Raw genomic sequence first — 23,032 nt, 5'->3', positions numbered from 1 at the left:
TCACTGTATTCTGAGTGTCTTTGAACATAGCACTGGCTCTAGGACTGGTTAGTCAGACTCAGTTACCACCAGTATCCGTCTGAAAAAGTTGAGGGTACAGGATGATTTTGCAACAAGGCTTCTTTCTGCTCTTCTGTTTGTTCTTTCTGCACGTTATCCTTCTTCCTGCACTTTTCTTCGTCTTTGAGGACTTCTGTTGCTTCTTTCTGCATTTCTTTTTTTCTTTCTGTGCGTTTTTTCTTCTTTCTTCACATGTCCTATCTCTGGAGGCATAGTTAGAAATTAGCATTTAAAAAACCTTTGAAATTCACTGAAAAAAACATAGGTTTCAGGCACGTTATAGTTAGGAATTAGCATTTAAAAAACCTTAGAAATTCCCTGAAAAAACCATAGGTTTCAGGGGCGTTATAGTTAGCTGGACTTTTCACTCATACAAAACCATTGAAATTCCCCCGTTATAGTTAGTTCAGCTGACTATAACTTGCGCACCCGCAATGCACTGCTGATGACGTCACATATTATATCACTCATGACATGGTCAGTGACATCACTCATGACATCACTGATGACATCTCAAATGACATCACCGATGACATCACTGATGACATCATCCTTGTGATAGAGTGGCAGACCTCCTCTCCCCTAATAAAACCTTTGATACACACATTCAATAATAGAAACTAACATTTTCAAAACAATGGACATACCAATACCAGTTACAACAACCTATTCAGTAATTCTAAGATCCACATACGCATCCACTCATTCACCAACAGTCCTATACAGTCACTCATACATGTACTCACTCATCATATGTACTCATACACCTATACATCCTGTTACACAACGCCACTCATCCATAGAGTTACTCACACACATAGTCACTCATGCTGATAAAAAATCAAACATCCATTTACTTGCATATACAGTTATACACACACAACCACCCTTACTTCTACAGAAACTTACACATACTTACAGGCACATGCATCAAGAAAAGCTTTTGCGAGTCCTTAATTGTGAATATTAAGGAATCACAATTAAGGACTCGCAAAAGCCTATGCATGTAGGAATCGCTATTAAAATAGCGATTCCTTAACATTCATTAATTGCGACTCACAAATTGCGAGTCACAATTAATGAATGGCTTCCCATTCATTCCTATGGGCCTCCAGGCCCATAGGAATGCATTGGAGATTGCGGGAGCAATTTGCGAGTACCAGTAGGTACTCGCAAATTGCTCCCGCAATTTCTAGGGTGCAAGGGTGTCAAAATGACACCCTATTGCACCCATGTATTTGAACTCTGCACACATGTTGCATACACACATGCTCTAAGGGCATGTGTGTGCGCAACATGAAACTTAGAAAAATGCAAATAGGTGCATTTTTCTAAGTTTTAGCAAATTACCATGAAGTCCAGCTTCATGGTAATTTGCTCCCGCTAATAGCGAAATCGCTATTTTTTAAACTTTAATGCATTGCATTTAAGGAATCTCAATTAAGGATTCCTTAAATGCAATCGCTATTTAAGGAATCGCTATTTTGAGATTCCTTAAATTGCGATTTTTGCATTTGGGATGATGCATCCCAAATGCAAAAATACCGGTCGCAAAGGTGTAGATTCTGAGAATCTGCCCGTTTGCGACCGGTTTTGTGGCTGATGCATGTGCCTTAAAGTCTTTTAAACAATCACCAATAGAAACACATACTTATTCATACAGGAACTCTTCCAATCTCTCACTCTCACATATACTCACTTATATACACCAATAGTCACATATACTAGTTTAAAATATATGTAGTTACTCATAAAGACACTATTGAGACAGTCATTCACTCACTAACACACCCATGCACACACTCATCCACCCAAACAGTCCTGCACACATGTTGTCTTCAACACATACAAACAGTAAGTCACTCATTCATGCACCTATGCACTACATAATACCCCCCACCGAACCATACAGACACTCAGACACTCATACTGATACTCAAAAAAACAATTATTAACCTATATAGACAATCATGTAGCTACTCACCAACCCATGCAGCCACTTATACACAAAGTGAGAGACTGATACAGATATTTACATATTTAAACATTACTCACTAAGCCATGTATTCACTAAGATATACTTAATCAGTCAGTTATACAATCAATTTTTCAAAAACAAATCATTCATTTAGACACTTATATACCCATTTATTCTTCCATCGACCTTGAGATATACATATATAAAACATATGTAATTTTCAGAAAAACACACATTCACTGGATGATGTCATCAGTGATGTCATTTGAGATGTCATCAGTGATGTCATGAGTGATGTCACTGACCATGTCATGAGTGATGTAATATGTGACGTCATCAGGAGTGCATTGTGGGCGCGCGAGTTATAGTTAGCTGAACTAACTATAACGGGGGAATTTCAATGGTTTTGTACGAGTGAAAAGTCCAGCTAACTATAACGCCCCTGAACTCTATGGTTTTTTCAGTGAATATATATATATATATTCACTGAAAAAAACATAGGTTTCATGGGCGTTATAGTGCTCTCAGGACTATGTTCTATATAACACTGCGTTCACCTACCCTTTTCACGGCATTACATTTTGCTATGGGGGGTGGAGGGTCAGGGGGTGTTTCTGCCAAGTGAGCCCGGAGTCACAGTCACAAACGTCCTCTTCTTCCTGAATAAAAGTGAGATTATGCTGCATACTTGTTCATATTTTAAGTAGCTGCTACAGACACACATTTTAAAAACAATAAAGTTCCTAACACCCACCTTCTCTGAACAGTTAGCTTGTTGCCCCATCCACCTCCTCCCTATCCTCTGTTGTCTGAATCCATGGACTAGCCTCCTCCACCTGCCATGCATGGTCTGATGTGCTGCCACTGCCCTCCATTTAGCATGATGTACCAGTCCAATACACCTCCCCTCCATTGCCCAATTCTATGCCCCATCATTGACCTCCTGCTTAGTCTCTGCGCTTAGCTTGCTGCCCCAATTCTCCTTTCCCCTGCCCTCCAATGTCTTTGTGCATGCCCCTGTTCCATCCTTTATGCCCACCATGTTCCATGGACCTGCCACTCCTATCTACTCTGAGTGTTCTGTTGAGCTGCCACTCCCCTCCCATCTGCCTAGCATTGTCAGATGACTATAACCTGTCCCTGCCACCAACACCCTGCCTATCCACATGCCATGCCCCTATCCCCTTCCTCCTGTCCTCCATGGTCCATTTTACTTCCACACCCTTCTGCCCTCCCTAGTCTGTTGTGATGCAACTGCTCCGCCTGCCTGCCCCGCACGGTCTGTTGTGAGGCCCCTTCCCCTGAACTCTCTTGTCTGTGTCCAGATCCTGACCCTCCCTTCCATGGTCCTTTGTGCATGCCCCTGAACCCTCCTTCTTGCCCATCATAGCCATTATGCTGCCACTAACCCTCCCGCTTGCCATGTATGGTCTTCTGTGCTGCCACGGCCTCTCCCACCTCCCCTCCATGGTCTGTGTGTATGCCATCATAGTCTCACTATTGCTCTCCATGGTGTGTCTTGTTTCTAGTGCCCATCCTGCCTGACCTCCATGGTCATCTTGCTGCTCCTGCCCTGCTCCCTTGCCCCCAGCCCTCTGTTTCCATGTGCAGACCCCTATTCCCTCCCTCCTGGCTTGTCTGTTCCATTGTAATGCCCCTGATCCGTCCCTCCTGCCCTTTATGGTCTGTTATGCTGCAGCTTTCTCTCCTGTCTGTCCATTATGGTCAGCTAGCTACCATTGCCTCTTTCCCCTCTGTTCTCTGTTCTCCATGTGCATGGTCCTGTCCCCTCCCTATTGCTTTCTATGGATTGTTGTGCTGCACTCCCGTCCCGCATGCCCTGTTTGGTGTATTGTGCTGCTTCAAACCCTGATGCCTGCCCTGTAGGGTCAGTTTGGTGCACCTCTCCATGTCCCTCCCGTCCTCTGTTATCCAAGTCCATGTCCCTACCCCAATTCCTCCTGCTTTCCATGATCCAATGTACCATACTTGCGAACATTTTGAACTTGGTAAGAGGGAGATTTTGAAAAAAAACTGGGGTATTGATTTTCCCCTTTGAGTTACATTGAAAAAGAGGAGATTGTAGACAAGAGACAGATCAAATAAAGCCCATTTGAGCTTAAAAACATTGGACGTTTCCTGGCTGAATCGGGTCTGCTGGCATGTATGGTTGTACTACCACTGTCTCTTACGTCTGCCCACAATGGTCTATGATATTGCCACAGCCTTGCTTGCAGGTCCTGTATTGTTGGTTTGTTGCCCCTGCCCCCTTTCCACTGCCCTCCATAGTCTGTTGTGCTGCCACTGCCCTTCCTGCCTGCCCAGTGTGGTCACATTGTTGCCTCTGTACCCTCCTACCTGCCTTCAATTTTCAGAGTCCGTGCCCCTGGTCTCTGCCTCTCAACAGTATCCTACTGAACAACTAGATTGCTAACATTCTATATTTATTACAAAAGTGTGGAACGCCTGACGTCATCTTGATGTAATCAAAACTGTAATAGCTAGAGCATTTCCTTTAGAAATTACATATATGAGAGGGTCTTATTTGCATCAAAATTATGGTTAGTGCTCTAAAATGAGGACATATTTTCTTAGTTTTCAAATAGCGACAAAGCACTTTTAATTTATTTGTTATCTTTATGTTTTTTTATCCAGTTGACCACTTGATTAAATGTTGCACTTAGGGGAGAGGATGTGGTGTTACTTCCAGAGCTGCAGACTTTGCAACTGGGGAACCAGGTTGGAGTTTCTGCTTCAGCTCAACATTCTGTGAGTCTGGTCAAATCACTTAATCTCCCCATGTCTACAACCAAAATGAATTTGATCTTGTGTGAAGTAACCAATGCTCATGTAAAGCACTCCAATACCTGACAAGTCTGCACTATATAAAACTGCAAAAACACAAAAAAATAAGTGTTTTGCACACTTCTGTCATTGGGCTATATGTGGGCTACATCTGGGTGATATTTGTGCTGCATTTGGGCTCTTTTGTCCCTGGTGGCCATCTTGGGAGACTTATTTGTTATGATGTTTCCTAATTTCCTCATTTACTGCAGTCTCCTCAGTAGGAAATACTTTCAGTTTTTTACATTGGTTCCATCAAGAAGGCATTCAGATGTGTCACACATTTGCCATAAATTCTGAATGTTAGCACTCTAGTTGCTCATTAGATCACTGTAGTAAAGCTATTGCTCACCAGGGAATTCTGCTGCTGGTATTCAACGTGCATGTTTCAGTCTGCATGTCACAATTTTTGTATGAAATAGAAGAGGATTTGAGAAGTCAAAATGTGCCCTCATTTTTCTTTCTGCAGCACTAATCATAATTTCTATGGCAAAATGAACCCCCTCATTTTGTTCCTTTGCAAATTAAATATTTTAAGTGTTACCACTTTATTCCAATCAGCATGGCTTCAGGTGTACCATACTTTTGTTATAAGTAAGACTGTTAGCGTTCTAGTTGTTCGTTAGAACACTCTGGGACATTCTGTCATTGGGCTATACTTGGGCTACATCTGGGTGATATTTGTGCTACATTTGGGCTCTTGTGTCTCTGGTGGCCATCTTGGGAGACTTATTTGTTATGAAGTTTCCTAATTTCCTCATTTACTACAGTCTCCTCAGTAGGAAATACTTTCAGTTATTTACTTTGATTCCATCAAGAAGGCATTCAGATGTGTCACACATTTGCCATAAATTCAGAATGTTAGCACTCTAGTTGCTCATGAGATCACTGTAGTAAACCTACTGCTCACCAGGGAAGTCTGCTGCTGGTATTGAAAGTGCATGGTTCAGTCTGTATGTCAGAATCTTTTCATGAAATAGAAGAGGATTTTAGAAGTCACTCAAAATGTGCCCTAATTTTTCTTTCTACAACGCTAATCATACTTTCTATGGCAAAATTAACCCCCTCATTTTGTTCCTTTTTAAATTAAATGTTTGAAGAGTTACCACTTTATTCCAATCAAGATGGCTTCAGGTGTGCAATACGTTTGTCATAAGTAGGACTGTTACCACTCTAGTTGTTCTTTAGAACACTCTGGGAAGCTGCAGTAGAACACAAAGGAATCAACTGACAGTCTCTGCCCTTGTTGGATGTACATATTTTACTGAGAATGTCAGACTTCATTCTCACATGACTGAGAAAGATAATGTGAATTCACAGAAAATATGCTCTCAGTTTAGCTTATAGATCACCTTCCAAACCTCTGTGGGAAAAGCATGAGAAAATAGTTTTCTCTCAAACATGATTCATGATATCCCAGCAGAAGGCTTTTTCACATGGTAAAATCACCTTAAAACATAACAATTCCTAATATCAGTATGGTACCATCAACAAATGATTTATAATGTAACTAAAGTCTTAAAACCTTCTATTAACTGCAATTCTTTTTAATGAGATGCTAACATGTATATTGGTCCCAAGATGGCTGCCATCAATTCCTGGATGAAGTACTGACAGCCAATCAGATCTCACGATGATATGTGTGGTTAGGCTCCGCCCAGATATATATGTGATTTTGATTTTCTCAGGAACTACTGAACGGATTTACACCATTTAAGCAAAAGGCACGACTCTGAACCAACGTCTACCTTTCTGCAAAATTTGGTGTAATTCCGTTCTGCAGTTCGGGCTTTAGCTGCAGCTAAAGGTCCTATGGGAAATTGCATGGGGAAAACACGTTTTGGGACCACCCTTTTTTCTCAGCCCCCGCTACACGAATCATCCGGAGACTTTCAGGATAGGAGCGGACCAGAGCTGGCCAAATGTTTTGAAAATTTCGCGAAGATTCGTCAAAGGGCGCCAAAGTTATTCCAAATAGAATGTTGCGGACTTCCTATGGAAAATAGGTCCTAACTATAACTACCTACTGGCAACCGCCAGTAGGTAATATATATATATATATATATATATATATATATATATATATATATATATATTCTTGTATAACCCTCAACCACCAGGGTCACCCCTTTGGTGGCATGCTTCATCTTTGGGTTCCTCCCAGGGCATGCTGCAGCCTCCGAAATACGCTGGAGTTTATTACTAAAGATTCAGCTCATTATCCCAACTTGTGTCACAATTGTCAAGTCATCCTCTCCTTTGTGAATGGTCATACAAAATATAATCAAGTGAACACATCTGGTAATAAGTGATCAAAGGGACACACAACATAAAGCACGCTACACATCTAAATGCACAAAATATTGCATGCATATGTGAAACAAAATCTTGTGCCTCATGGGTCCTCCTGTGGCTAGGAGAGAGGATTGCGGTCACGTGAGTTATAGTTGCCTGCACTAACTATAACGGGGGAATTTCATTGGATTTTTACGAGTGAAATGTCCAGCTAACTATAACATGTGTGAAACCTATGGTTTTTTCAGTGAATTTGCAAGGTTTTTTAAATGCTAATTCCTAACTATAACGTGTGTGAAACCTATGGTTTTTTCAGTGAATTTGTACGGTTTTTAAAATGCAAATTATTTTTTGAGATTTTTTGTAAACCTATGTATAAAATAATATATGTACTATATCCTGCATTATGGAATGGTTAATTTTTTTTTTTATGCATTTTTTTCCGTGCGCGTACGGTAAGCTGACGCTACGCGCTCAGTACGTCATAAGTACGGTGCGCTTACGTGATACGATGCGCGTACGGTAAGCTGACGCTACGCGCTCCGTACGTCATAAGTACAGTGCGCTTACGTGATACGTACGTGACGCGGAAGCAACGTCGTGGTTACGCAGGGGCGTGTAATGCGCATGCGCGAGTGCGTCTTACGTACGCGCTCCGTAAGCACTCCGTAAGCGTCACGTTTGCGCATGCGTACTTGTTTACGAGCGCGTACCGTAAGCTTACGGAGCGCGCACGGTAGGTCATGTGATCCACAAAGAACACTTTTCATTGGTTGAAACTACTTTCAGTTCCAGAAACTTCCCACACCACACCCATTCCCCTCATTACTGCTTGAGATCCCCTAGGAGAAGGAGCTGAATTGACATTGAGATACAATGGCAGAGCAGCAGACCTCTTCTGAGAGTGAGCCTAGCAGCACCATCATCAGACAGAGAAGGAGGAAACAAAAGGATTCTTTTGTGTGGGAGTATTTTACTTTTCCAGAGGGGCAGAAAAAGGTCAATGCTCCATTGGTCACTTGCACACTTTGTGACCGTGTTTTATCTAGAGGAGATCCAAGGAAGAAGTATTCCTTTGGAAATCACTCTATGAAGAGACACCTTAGGGATAAACATCCCAGTACCTTTGCTCGACATACTGAAGAAAACTCTTCAGTAAGTCACCGGAGCCCAACCTCAGAAGCTCAGCCGAGTACATCATCGGCAGCTCAGCTGAGCCCTTCCTCTGAGGTGGGAGCATCACCTTCTTCTGCTCCTCTGGACATTAACCTTCGATTTCGGAGGGTTTCAATGAGGTGTACAACGTGTTGTGGTCTTATTGTTTTTGGGGAGACCAGTGTTTCCCTTATTAACAATAAGATAGACCAGCACGTTTGTAGACGCTCATAATATTCCCATTCTTTCTTTCCTCCATCCCTGTATTAACCCAACGGCTCTTTTAAGAGCCAACCTTACCTCACAATTTTTGTTATTTTTTTTTAAGCTTTCCTTTTTGAAAAAATTTTTTAGCCGTGCGCGTACGGTACGCGTAATCGCGGAATAGTTACGCGAAGTTCGCGGAATTTTTCCTTGCGGAATTTCTCCGTTTACGCCGTGCGCGTACGCTACGCGCATTCGGCAATTTTTCGAAAAAAAAATAAAATAAATTTTTGCCCTTGGGGGTCCTTCTGGGACCCCCTGACAAAGGCTAGGGGGTCAGGAACTGTCCACCCTGCCCCCTTTTCACGTTCTCCACCTTTGTTTTTCACCCCCTCAGACTGCGAGAGACAAAATGGCGGCCGACACTTCCTGGTTTCGACCAATTCGAATGTTTACTGAGATCTAACAACCAATCAGAATCGCGCTCGTGCACGGCAGCGTGCGCGTACGGTAAGCTTACGGTACGCGCTCGGAGCGCGCCCATAGATATATATATTGATTTAAATGCTATTTTCTCAGGAAATACTGAACAGATTTACCCGAGACCTTCAAAAGGCACATCCCTGACCTGAGGGCTACCTCTCTGCCAAATTTCAAGTAATTCTGTTCAGCCGTTCGGGCTGTAGCTCGGACTAAATGTCCTATGGAAAAATGCATGGGGAAAACGCGTTTTGGGACCCCCCCTTTTTCTCAGCCCCCGCTTGACAAATCCCCCCGAGACTTTCAGGGTAGGAGCGGAGCGGAGCGCCCCAACTATTTTGAGAATTTCGCGAGGATTCGTCAATCGGCGCCAAAGTTATTCCAAATAGAATGTTGCGGATTTCCTATGGAAACACGGTCCTAACTATAACTATCTACTGGCGACCGCCAGTAGATAATATATATATATATATATATATATATTCACTGAAAAAACCATAGGTTTCACACATGTTATAGTTAGCTGGACATTTCACTCGTACAAAACCATTGAAATTCCCCTGTTATAGTTAGTTCAGCTAACTATAACTCGCGCGCCCGCAATCCACTGCTGATGACATCACATATTACATCACTCATGACATGGTCAGTGACATCATTCATGACATCACTGATGACATCTCAAATGACATCACTGATGACATCACTGATGACATCATCCAGTGAATATGTGTCTTTCTGAAAAATAAATATTTTTTATATATGTATATCTAAAGGTTAATGGTAGAATAAATGGGTAAGTAAGTGTCTAAATGGATGGTTTTTTTTGTAAAATTAATTGTATAACTGACTTATTAACAGTATCTTAGTGAATACAGTGATGTAATATGTGACGTCATCAGCAGTGGATTGCGGTCGCGCGAGTTATAGTTAGCTGAACTAACTATAACGGGGGAATTTCAATGGTTTTGTATGAGTGAAATGTCCAGCTAACTATAACATGTGTGAAACCTAAACAGTTTAACTTTTTTTTTTTTTAAGGGTTTTTCACGGTGCGCGCACCATGCGCGCACCGTGTGTGCACCCCGCGATTTTTTGAAAAAAAATAAAAAATGTTTTCACCCTTCGGGGTCCTTCAGGGTCCCCCTGACAAAGGCTAGGGGGTCAGGAACTCTCTACCCTGCCCCCTTTTCACTTTCTCCACCTTTCTTTTTCACTGTCACACACAAAATGGCATCCGACACTTCCTGATTTCGACCGATTGGAATGTTGACTGACATCTAACCACCAATCAGAATTACGCTCGCGGACATTTGGTGCGCGCCCCGTGCACGCTCCATGCGCGCACGGTGCACACATATAGATATTTATGTACTTTTAACTGCAATTTTCTCAGGAACTACTGAACAGATTGACACCATATATGCAAAAGGCACATGCCTGACCTGAGGACTACCTCTTTGCCAAATTTCAAGTAATTCTGTTCAGCCGTTCGGGCTGTACCTTCGACTAAAGGTCCTATGGGAAAATGCATGGGGAAAACGCGTTTTGGGACCCCCCTTTTTTCTCAGCCCCCGCTTCACGAATCACCCCGAGACTTTCAGGGTAGGAGCTGAGCGGAGCGTCCCATTAGTTTTGAAAATTTCACAAAGATAAGTCAACCGGCGCCAAAGTTATTCAAAATAGAATTTTCAGATTTCCTATGGGAACTCGGTCCTAACTATAACTATCTACTGGCGACCGCCAGTAGATAATATATATATATAGGAAACTGACGAAGGCAAACTGTTGAATCGCCTTTGAAGAAAGTACGAATAAATCCTAAAAGGATTTAACACTCCCGTGAGTGCTTGTCAATTTTTTCACTAAAAAAACACAAAGGCTACAGGGATGTTATAGTTCAGAAATAGACTTTAAAAAACCTTAGATATTCACTGAAAAAACTAAAGGTTACAGCAACATTATAGTTAGGCTCAGATTTCACTCCTACAAAACCATAGAAATTCAGCAGTTGTTGTTAGCTGAGCTAACTAGAACTTGCACCCCCACAATGCACTGCTTATGACCTCACATATTACATCACTCATGACATGGTCAGTGACATCACAGTGATGTCATCAGTGAATTTCTAAGGTTTTTTAAATTCTAAGGCTTTTCCACAGGTTAATATCACCTCAGAACACTCCACAATTTCTAAAATTAGTATGGTACCATCAGCAAAGGATTTATATTGTAACTAAAATCCATCCCACTTTCTCCTTTTTGTTACCCTCAACACCTGCCATTCCCTACAATACATTTCAAAAGGATGCTCTCATTTATATTGGTCACGAGATGGCTGCCAACACTTCCTGGTTGAAGTGTTGGCAGCCAATCAAATTTCAGTAGGATTTCGGTACGATTTTGGGCTCTCAGATATCTATATTTTTTAAACTTAAATATCTCTGAAACTTCTGATCGGATTTACACCAAATTACAAAAAGCATGCTTTCTCAACAGTTATCTAGCTTTCTGCCAAATTTGGTGTAATTCTGTTCAGCGGTTCGGGCTGTAGTTGTGTTAAAAAAATTAAAAATCCCAATAGACATAACATGGGTGTTGTAATTTACCTCTTCCCATGTTCTGTTGATACTTTCCTTCCCCCCCTCCTTCCCTTCCTCATAGAGCGTTCTGAAAGAGCTCATGTTAGAATGTTATGATGAAGACACTTGAGGTGACTGGGTGAATGGAATAAAGAAGTAAGTTCTTACCTGCATGGCGTCTTCTTTCTTTTTATTATAATTACAAAACTAGCGAAGATCCTGCGTAGGGGGCAGCCATTCACCTCCCCTCTCTCTGCTTTCTCCTCTTTGGGAATCTCCAGCTCCTTGACATCCTCCAGAACACCTGTGTGCTCGTTTGGGTGACCTGCCGGTGGAGGTCTGTGCTTTCTTCGTCATCCTGTGTCATCCCCTCTGCTGGGAGCATCCTTGCATTTTTGATTATTCATCTTGTTATTGTCCATCTGCCTGCGGGAGTTCCACCTCCTCACTGCCTGTGGAGTATATCGTGTTCACTGCTGTGGGCTGTGCTGGGACTGCCGCCAATTCCTTGTGGTCTACTTTCTTCTGGCTGCTTCTGTGTCTCCCGGGCGTTGGTCCTCGTCTGACTCTGGAGACCTAGGTGATTTCGCTCTGGAGCATTCTTTCCTCCGCTCCTGACTCCGGTGTCCCCCCGGAGCTGGCATTCCGCCTTACGCTGCACAGTTTCTCCTGGTCAGATGCTGTTGGTTGCCGCTCAAAGTACGTGCGGCGTCCTTATTTTTGCCGTTGTTGCTGTGTTCCGCCGGAGGCTGATCCTGATTCCTGCCTGGCCTGTTTCCTCGTGGGTCAGCTGGGAGGTTGTCGGTGCCACCTCTCCGTCAGTTTCCCTGGAGAAGTGTCCCCGTAGCACCTCCCTCGGCCGGCTCTTCTCTAGTTCCTGCTACACGACGCTACCGGTGCCCCAGCCACCTCACAGCCGGTTCTTCTCGTCAGTTCCTGTCAGGATACCCGGTGCTCCAGCCACTTTTCAGCCGCGTTCAAGCGTTATCCAGCTCCAGCAATGAGTCAGTAAGACCATCTTTATTTTCATGTGCTGCAGTTTATTCCTCAAAACTCTGGAATCAATTATACTGTTTATTTATCTGTTGTTGGTGCGTTTCTTCAGTGATACGCACACCCGGTGCCCCAGTCACCTCACAGCCCAGTTCCAGCGTTAGTTAGCTCCTGCAACCAGCCAGTAAGACTTTCTTCATTTGCATGTGCTGCAATCATTTATAAAATTTTGGAATCAATTTTGACTTACTTTACATCTATGTTGGTGCGTGTCTTCGGTGATACGCTAACCTTTCTTCTACAAATTAACTGTACCTCTTTTGGCATTTATTCATCCACCTTTTTCAGGTTATTCTGTTCACTGCTTAAACTGTGTGGTGCGTTTTTCGTCATTCGCACTCCTCATTTGCAGAAACTTTACACATGTTGTTCACTCACCTGATATGTGCCTTGTGCGTTGCACGGTGATACGCACACCTTCTCTTCAATAATTTTCTCCCTTTATTCAAACTAAGATTAATTACGCCACCATTTATAATGTATGTTTTTTTTGTTTAGTTTTTTTGGGTTACCTTTATTATATTAACCAATATTGATTCTTGTTCCCTGTGATTTTGAAGTTCCAGTATATTTTACCCCTTTTTGCAGTCTATCATCATTTTATCAATGGGTACTCCAGGCATAAATCAACCTCCATCTTTCCTAAATGATTGCGGTGATCCTGAAATTCATTGGAAAGACTGAGTAAAATTATTTAAATCTTACCTCATCGCCATGGGGGGTGAGAAATTTTCAGCGTTGCGTAAACAGCACATTCTATTACATAATTTAGGGGTTAATGGGCGTAAAGTGTATGAAACTCTTTCTGAACCTGAGTTAGAATATGATGATGACTCTGATGCCTATGATATTACTTTAATGAAATTAGAGGCACATTTTGGGGACAAAGTGAATGTGGTCTTAGAACGCCATAAGTTCTTTAGCAGAATCCAAGGGAAGAATGAGTCAATTAATAACTATATAGCAGCTCTCAGAGGTTTAACTCAATTGTGTGAATTCGGAGATCTAAATGATTCCCTTATAAGGGACCAATTAGTTAGATGCACGAACAACACAAGAGTTCAAGAGAAGTTGCTTGCGAAAAACCATTCCTTAAGAGAAGCAGTTGCAATTGCACAATCCATAGAACATACTGTCAAATGTATAAGAGAAATGAAATCTAAAGATGAAGTTATTGCGAATGTTCAAACAGAGACTTCAAATAGTGACGTTCTTAAAATAAAAAACAAAGAAGTTACAAAAGAAATTTCTTCTGCAAGACCAACTAGAGATGGTCAAAGTCTTAAATGTTTTAGATGCGGCAGCAGTAATCATTTAGCTAACAGTCCCTTCTGCTCCGCACGTGGAGTCAGTTGTAAAAAATGTAACAAGAGAGGTCACCTAGCTAGAGTGTGTAGAGAAGGAGAAAATAATACTTCTGTAAAAATGGTTAATAAGGATAATGATCCTCCAGCAAGATTTGTTTTTCAATTAAAAGACAATGATGAGCCTTCCAAACCTAACTATCCTAAATGCACTGTATATATTGATAACAAACCCGTGGAAATGTTTGCAGACTCCTGTTCCCCATTCACGCTCATCAATATCACAGACTTCAAGAATGCTATAAGAAGTGTTAATATAGAACTTAATTCTCCTGATATTTCACCGGAAGGGTATACCAAGGGCCCCATTCCTCTCGTAGGTATGGTCACAGCCCTCATTGTTTTCAAAGGGAGATCTACAGTAGGGAAAGTGTATATTGTTGAGAGTGGAGCTAATCTTCTTGGATGGCAACATCAGAAAGAGCTGGGGATTATTTTGGACCCCAACAATAAGGACCAAGTCATTTTAGTGGACAATTCTGATAGCAACATGTCTTTATGTTGAGACTTTCCTGATTTATTTGCAGACAAATTAGGAAAATTAAAAGATTTCCAACATAAGATTAAGGTCAGGCAAGGAGCTAAACCTGTTGTGCACAAAACTCGCCCAGTACCCTTATTGTTGAGAGAGACCCTTAAAGCTGAATTAGATAAGTTGTGTGAGTTAGGAGTCATTCAACCCATTGATTCCTCAGAGTGGCTTGCGCCATTAGTCTTAGTGTCCAGAGCCAATGGTCAAGGTATTCATCTCTGTGTGGACCTGCGCAGCCTTAATGAAAATATATGGGTGGAGAGGTTCCCCTTACCCAATATAAATGAAATGTTAAGTACTATGGGCAGAGCTAAATTCTTTTCAGTTATCGATCTCTCAATGGCCTACCATCAGGTAGAATTGCACCCATTGTCCAGGCCCTTGACAGCATTCACTTCGCCTTTCGGGGCATACATGTTCATCAGAATTCCTTTCGGTCTGGCCTCCGCGGCAGCAATTTTCCAAAAAATGATGCAACAAATCCTGGGAAGCACAGAGAATACTTTATGTTTCCAGGACGACATATTAATGTATGGATCGTCCATGGAAGAACATGATAAGGTCCTTTACTCAGTCTGCAAAAAATTGACGGATGCGGGCTTAACTGTAAAATTTGACAAGTGTAAGATCAGGGTAAACTCAGTTGATTACTTGGGGCATACCATCTCCCAAGAAGGCTTCAGGCCAAAGTACAGTCTAATTCAAGCAATCAAGGATGCTCCATATCCTACCAATAAAGATGAATAAAGATCCTTTTTGGGTCTTGCTGAATATATGGCAAAATATGTAAAAGAAATTGCAGAGTTGTGTGATGGATTGCGGGATCTCTTGAAAAAAGGTAAAGAATTCACATGCGAGAAGAAACATAATGACATGATTGACAGTCCTAAAAGACATATTCTGACGTCACCAGCTTTAGGAGCCTTTGATCACAAAAAGAAAACGCTTTTAACCACAGACGCGTCCAGCAAAGGGTTGGGGGCGACACTTTCACAAAAAAATGAAGGTAAAACCATAATAGCGTTTGCCTCTCGGTCCCTTAGTCTTGCAGAACGCAAATATTCCGTCATTGAGAGGGAGGCGTTAATGTGGTTCTGGGCAGTTAACCATTTTAGGTTCTTTTTGTGGGGCACCAAATTTGTTATTCGCACAGACCACAAACCTTTGACTTTCATGTTCTCATCTAAAAATGACAATAAATCTCCTCGTATCATGAAATGGGTGTTGGGATTGGAAAATTACTGTTTCAGAATAGAGTATTTACCTGGACCTGAGAATGTTGTTTCCGTCAGGGTGAAGATCAACTTGATGTGCCAATCTTGTCTACACATCTTCCATCCATCACAAAGTAAGAATGGGAAGAGAGTATGAAGAATGACAAAGACTTACTTGTCCTAAAAGACCTTATCATTACTGGTTGGCCGGAGAATAAATCCCAAGTTCCTGACACCATCAAAGACTTTTGGGAAGTAAGATATGAACTATCTTTCATGGATAACAAAGTTTTCAGAAATGGGAAAGTTGTCCCTCCAAAAAACATGGAAAACAAAAAAATTGATCTGGCTCTCGAAGGGCACTTAGGCAGGAGCCTTACAAAAAACAAACTCAGAAGTTGTTATTGGTTTCCTAAGATGGACTCCCTAGTAGAAGTGAAGGTGAAAGAATGCACCAGTTGTGCAAAAAGTGATAAGAGCAAGGTCTTAAGGAAGGTGCCCCTATCTTCTGTCGAAGTTCCAGAGATTCCTTGGACCAAGTTAGCCTTAGATATAATCGGTCCCATGGAAATTTTGGGAACTCAAAAAAGGTTTATGTTTGTCCTTATTGATTATACATCACACTGGATCAACCTCAAATTTACTCCCACCACCAACACGACAAATCTTATTTCCTTCTTGGAAAATATATTTTTCTTCGAAGGCATTCCAGCCACCCTTATCACGGACAATGGGGTGTAGTTCACTTCCAAAATGATATAAGATTTCCTTGTCAAGCTAAACATAAAACATGAGAAAACTGCACTCTATTGTCCTAAAGGTAACGGACTGGTGGAAAGAGCCAACCGTATGATCAAGGATCACATTCAGTTAGCAATCTCAAACAACCTTAAAGTTGAAGAATCCTTGAAAGAATGTTTTTGGGCTTATCACACAACACCTAATCTCGTCACAGGTATATCTCCTTTTGTAATGTTAAGAGGGAGAGAACCTAGCACGAAGTTGAATCCCAGGTGGTTGGAAGGTGGTAAGAAGGTCACGTTCAACCAAGAAAATATGCATCTAAAAACTCAACATCAAATGAAATACAAAAAATGGTATGACCAAAAACATGAAGTTAAAGAGCTCGATCTTCATCCCAACACACCTGTTGTGATTAAAAAAACACTCATGTTCAATCAGGTGTGAGTAAGTATCTGCCTTCTCAAAGTGTGATCAAAGCTAGCAAAAATGTAGTTCACCTTGACAATGGACAGGCTTGAAGTGGAGATAGATTGGTCAATGTCACTTAACCAATGTTGTACTTTCTGCTCATTTTCTCCTCGCCATGTTCTTCTCACTTTTCCAAGGAAGGGAAATGTGTTGTAATTTACCTCTTCCCATGTTCTGTTGGTACTTTCCTCCCCCCTTCCCTTCCTCATAGAGCGTTCCAAAAGAGCTCATGTTAGAATGTTGAGATGAAGACACTTGAGGAGACTGGGTGAATGGAATAAAGAAGCAAGTTCGTACCTGCATGGCGTCTTCTTTCTTTTTATTATATTTACAACAATGGGGATAACATGTTTTGGGACTCCCCCCCTTTTTTCTCGACCCTGCTTAAAAAAACACCCCAAAACTTTCAACACAGCAGCTGAACCAAAAAGGACAGCTTTATGAAAAGTTTGTGAAGACTCGTCAAGCGGCGCCAATGTTATTGGCAAAACAAAAATCTCTTTTCTTATTGAAACTTTGGTCCTAACTATGACTATCTAATGGTTTTCACCAGTAGATAATATATAGGGAATTTATTTGTATTTCCCTGAAAAAAATTAAAGTTAAAGTAACCTTATATTTAGGTGAATTTATCATCAACAACATGAAAGTTTTGAACTAAAAAAAGCACAGAAATTCACCACTTATAGTTAGCACCGCCAACACTTCCTGCTTGACATGTTCACAGCCAATCAGATTTCAACATGGGGACTGTTGGATCCGTGGGTAATCTGCGCCCCAGATATACAAACTTGTTTTCCAGTTAATATCTCCCAAACTACTGAACATACTTACACCATATCACAAGAAGCCCAATCGTTTCACCAAGATACCCAGGCCATGGCCAAGTCCTTTGGGACCTGGGGGGGTGGTGGCGGTCTGCCTCCTGGAGATGGTGGTCCCTGCAGACGTGTGAGGGGGTCAAGCTTCCCCACACTTTAATTTTAAAAATAGCCCCGGGGAGGTGGCAATTCCTGGGGCTGCGTGGGGGGATTGGAGCCCCCATGCATCTTTCTAAATTTAGCCCCGGGGAGGTGGGGGTTTCCGGGCCTGTCTTGGGGCCATGTGGCCCCCCACATTGAGGTTTAACCCCTTGCATGCCCGCCCCTTTCCCCGCCCAGTGCCGCGCCTTCCATTAGCGGGCGGAGTTCATGACGAGCTGGACTCGTCATGGGCACAGCGCCACCGCAGCCCATGACGAGTCCAGCTCGTCATGGGCACTGAAGGGGTTAAGCCCCAAGGAGGTGCATCTAATTTTTAAATTGTCCCCAGGGCCTGGCCCACCCCAGGGTGTCAAGAAAACAAAGTGAGGGAGGCCGCACTTCCTTTTTTTTTCCGACCAGAATCGCAGATCCAACCCAAAAAATCTTAACCCAAAAAATCTTTTTAAAAATGCTTTTTTTTGGGTTGTGGGCCCCTGTGGGACCCCCTGAGCAGGCCTGGGGTCAGGGTGTTTCTACCCTGCCGCCTTTTATTAATTCTTTACGTTTAAAAAAAACCTTTTTTCCTTGTGACTCGGTTCAACCGAGTTACAAGATGGCTGCCTACACTTCCTGGTTTGAAGTGTTGGCAGCCAATCAGATCTCAGGCAGGCGATCAGGAGGATTAGCGGATCCTGTGCAGCCAAATTCATACATTTGAGAAATGTTTACATTTCTCAGGAACTACTGAATGGATTTACACCATTTCACAAAAAGAGTGCACTTTGGACCAAGAGCTACCTTTCTGTCAAATTTGGTGTAATTCTGTCCAGCAGTGCGTCAACAGTTTCCTATGGGAATTAACATGGTGGAAAAGCATTTTTTTCTACCCCTGCTAGACGAATCATTTAACACTTTCAACACAGTAGCTGAAGTGAGAGAGCCATTAGTTGTGAAAATTTTGCAAAGATCTGTCATATATACACACACACACACACACACACGCACACAGGCACAAGCACACACACACACACATGGACACATATATATACGTATATACTTATTTTTTTTTTTTTTTTTTTTTTTTTTTTGAAACCGCTTATTGCAGTTCGTAAAAGTTACAGGTATGGGCCTACAACCATCCGGCCGGCCGCTAGAATGACAAAAACATATTGCACACATACAGTAAAAGTCTCTAGGCAGTGCAGAGCAGTGAAACAGGAGTAATCAATGGTGCAGGCCACACAGCTCCAAGCCCACAGTACGGTTCCCTTTTCTTGAAACAAAACAACACCAAAAAACCACACCCGCAAGGCAACCCGCGATCCAAAATAACAGCACGTGCTCCATAAGTGGGGGATCCAAACCAGTAGCAGAACTCTGGAGGGGGGAATGGGAATAGATCAGGGACTGGGGGACCGCGCGCCCGCGGCTGAGGGAGGTGGGCCATCTAGGGAGATGGAGCAGGCGAGGCAGCCGGTCGCAGTGGTGGCTCACAAATACCCCCGCGGTAGGCGTTCCAGGGGCCCCAGAGTTTCACCCACGCCCCAGGCTTACCTCTCGCCACATACACCACCTTTTCACGAAACATACACCAATCCATATGCTCTTTCCAGGCCGACACCGCAGGGGGCCTCTGGGATCCCCACAATTGAGCAATGTCGCGCTTGGCTATCATGTATCCCAGAGTCACCCACCGCGTCTGCGGGACCGAATAGTCATTCGGTTCCCATACATTCAGCAAGCATCTCCTCGCTTCAGGCAGCAGCGCAACACGCGTCACCACACGCAGGACCTCATGCACACCACGCCAGAATCGCTCCACCTTCGGGCACTCCCACAGTATATGCATGAAAGTCGCCAACGCACCACAGCCACGCTTACACATTCCGTCACCAGCAAAACCCATACGCAGAAGCCTTGGCCCCGTCACGTAAACCCGGTGAAGGATCTTGAGCTGGACGAAATGAAGGCGAGCCGGGATGGCCACCTCTTTCGGAGAGGCCACCGCGGAAATCCAATCCTCATCGTCCAGCTCCAGCCCGTCGGCAACCCAAGCCTCGCGGAGATTGGTCAGCAGGCATGATCTATCGTTGATCAGTTTTTTGTATATGAGGGAGATCGTGCTGTCCGGGACATGGCCATCTAAGACTCTGTCCTCCAGGGGGGAAGACTCCGGAATGGATGCGACATCCGGGAAGACGGAGCCCAGCGCATGCCGGACCTGTAGGTACCGAAAGTACTCACTGCCCTGCAGCTGGAACTCCGCCTGCAGCGTCTCGAAAGTTTTGAATCCCCCCCTCGTCCAGAGGTCTCCCACCGTGCTGATTCCGATCGTGTCCCACTTCTCGAAGCCCTTCGACGTCCACAGGGAGCCCAACCTCTCAGACGCATACAGCGGTGACGCCCGGGTCAAACGGTCCTTCCACCCCATAGCTGCATTAGCCGCGTGCCAGACACGCACCATGACACGCGTCGGTCCCGTCAAACGGGAGTCGGGCGCGCCCGCGTAGAGCGCTCGATTGTAATCGCCACCGGGCAGGAGCATCTTATCCATCTCAAATGCCGGGTTCAAGGCGGGCCCGTAAAGGCCATGATTAATTGCAGCTAGTTGGGAGGCCCAGTAATACCGTTTAATGTCAGGGAGGGCGACCCCCCCATCGTACCACGGGAGCGTCAATTTAGCCAGAGCAATGCGCGGCCTCCCGTCCCAGAACAGGCGCCGCTGGAGGCTCTCCACCTCACGGAAATAGCGTGCCGGGACCAAGTCCATAGTATTCTGGAGGGCGTAGAGGAAGCGTGGCAGGGACATCATTTTAAACAAGGCCGCTCGGCCGAGCGGCGAGAGCGGCAGACGCCGCCAGCGCACCACGTCCTCCCTCAAACGCCGGAGGGGGGGTAACAAATTCCGCTCATAGCGGGCCTCCGGGTCAAGAGTGATATAGATACCCAGGTACCGAAAACCTTGGGAGGCAATCTGGATCGGACAGTCCCGTGGTAAGGCCGGAGCCTCCCCGGAAAGCACATATACACAGGATTTCGCCCAGTTGATGACCAGGCCTGAGTTGCGACCGAATGAACGCAAAACATCAACCAGGACGATCAGTGATTTACGCGGGGAGGCGAGATACAGAAGGATATCGTCAGCATAGAGGGACACACGGTCCTCATGCTCGGGGGTCCAGCGGAGACCACGGATAGAAGGGTGCCACCGCAGCCACTCCGCCAGGGGCTCCAGGGCCAGAGCAAACAGGAGAGGCGACAGGGGACAGCCCTGTCGCGTACCCCTCCCCAGCGCGAATGGGGCCGAGACGCGCCCATTCACTACCACCTGCGCCAATGGGCCCGAATATAGCAATTTGACCCAGCTAATGAAACCCGGGCCAAACCCGAATTTTGCCAGCATCGCCCAGATGTATGGCCATTCAAGCGTATCGAACGCCATGGTGGCGTCCAAGGACGCCAAGATGGCCGGCTCCCGCACAAATGGGACACGCGCGAGCACCCCGTGCAAGCGCCGCAGATTGAGCGCCGTGTTGCGGTGCGGTATAAAGCCAGATTGGTCTTAGTGGACCAAATCGCCTACCACGCCAACCAACCTGTTGGCCAACACCTTGGCGAGGATTTTGGGCTCCGCGTTCAAAAGCGAAATCGGCCTATAGGATGTGACCCGTTCACGGGGCCTCCCCTCCTTGTGGATCACCACAATTGTGGCTAGACGCTGGTCCGGCGGGAGGGAACCCCGCGAGTGGGCCGCCAGGAACATCGCGCGCAGGTGGGGCGCCAACACATCCGGGCGTAGCTTGTAGAGCTCGATGGGAATACCATTGGGGCCCATGGCCTTGCCGGATGCAACCGAGCGAATAGCCAAGGCAATTTCGTCCGAGGTGGGAGGGGCGTCCAGCGAATCCCTGTCCTCCACCGTTAGGGAGGGCAGTGCGATGTCCCGAAGCAGGGCATGGGAGTCTGCCTCCGAGCAGGGGGAAACCGGGGAGTAGACTTCGCGGAAATAATCCGCGAAGCAGGAGACAATGGCTTCCGGCTCAGTGACACACGCACCATCAACACTCTCAATCAAAGGCACCACACGGCTCGCTCTCTCCCTCTTATCCAACCACGCAATCAATTTGCCAGCCTTATCACCCACATCATACAATCGCCCCTGCTGCTCTCTACTGAGGCCCCTGGCCGCCTCCGTGACGAGGGCCCGATAGGCCGCCTGCTTTAGGTGTAGAACATGCAACTTGTCGTCTGTTACCCCGCTTCCCAGGGCACCCTCCAGTTCTGCAATCTCGGCCTCTACCCGGGTCACCTCCTCCCGCTCGCGCCGCCGGGCATGGGAGATAAAGGAGAGGGCCTCCCCTCTAAGGACTACCTTGAAAGCCTCCCACAGGGAGATGGCCGAAGAGACCGACCCCACATTCTCATCGAAATATCGCTGTAGGGATTTGATCAAATCGGCACGAATGGTGGGGTCGCGCAAATACCATGCATTGATTGGGGCCACCCTGCCATCCCCCCTCGGGAAGACATCGAGGTGCAACAACAATGGGGAGTGGTCTGAGATACCCCGCGCCAGATGGCGCACCTCCCCCACCCTCCCTGCGTGGGCCGCCGGGACAAGGATGTAATCAAGCCGCGAGAGGCTACCATGGGCACCCGAGTGGAAGGTGTACTGTCGCAATGCAGGATGCTTTAATCGCCAGCAATCCACCAGGCCAAGCGTGTCCAGAAGGCCGGGCAGCCACGCCTGTGCCCGGGGGAGGTCCCTAGGGGGATGGCGATCCATAGACCCAGAGGCTACCGCATTAAAATCCCCTCCAACCACCAGCAGGCCACTCGGAAGGTCCAGAAGGAGGCGCCCCAGGTCCGCAAATGTGGTGGCTTGTAACCCAGGCGGGACGTACACTGATATAAAGATAAACACTCTACCCTCCATTCTTCCCACCAGAACCGTGTAGCGTCCCCTCTCATCATGGCGCACCTCATCAATCTCCAACGGGAGCGAGTTCTTGATCATAATACCCACCCCCCGCGAGCCCGAGGTGAAGCCAGAATGGGCCGCCAAACGATATCCCCGCCGGTTCATTGCATGAAAGG

Source organism: Triturus cristatus, chromosome 4_1 (genome assembly GCF_964204655.1).
Source record: "Triturus cristatus chromosome 4_1, aTriCri1.1, whole genome shotgun sequence".
Classification (NCBI taxonomy): domain Eukaryota; kingdom Metazoa; phylum Chordata; class Amphibia; order Caudata; family Salamandridae; genus Triturus; species Triturus cristatus.
Note: the sequence above shows the minus strand (reverse complement) of the source record.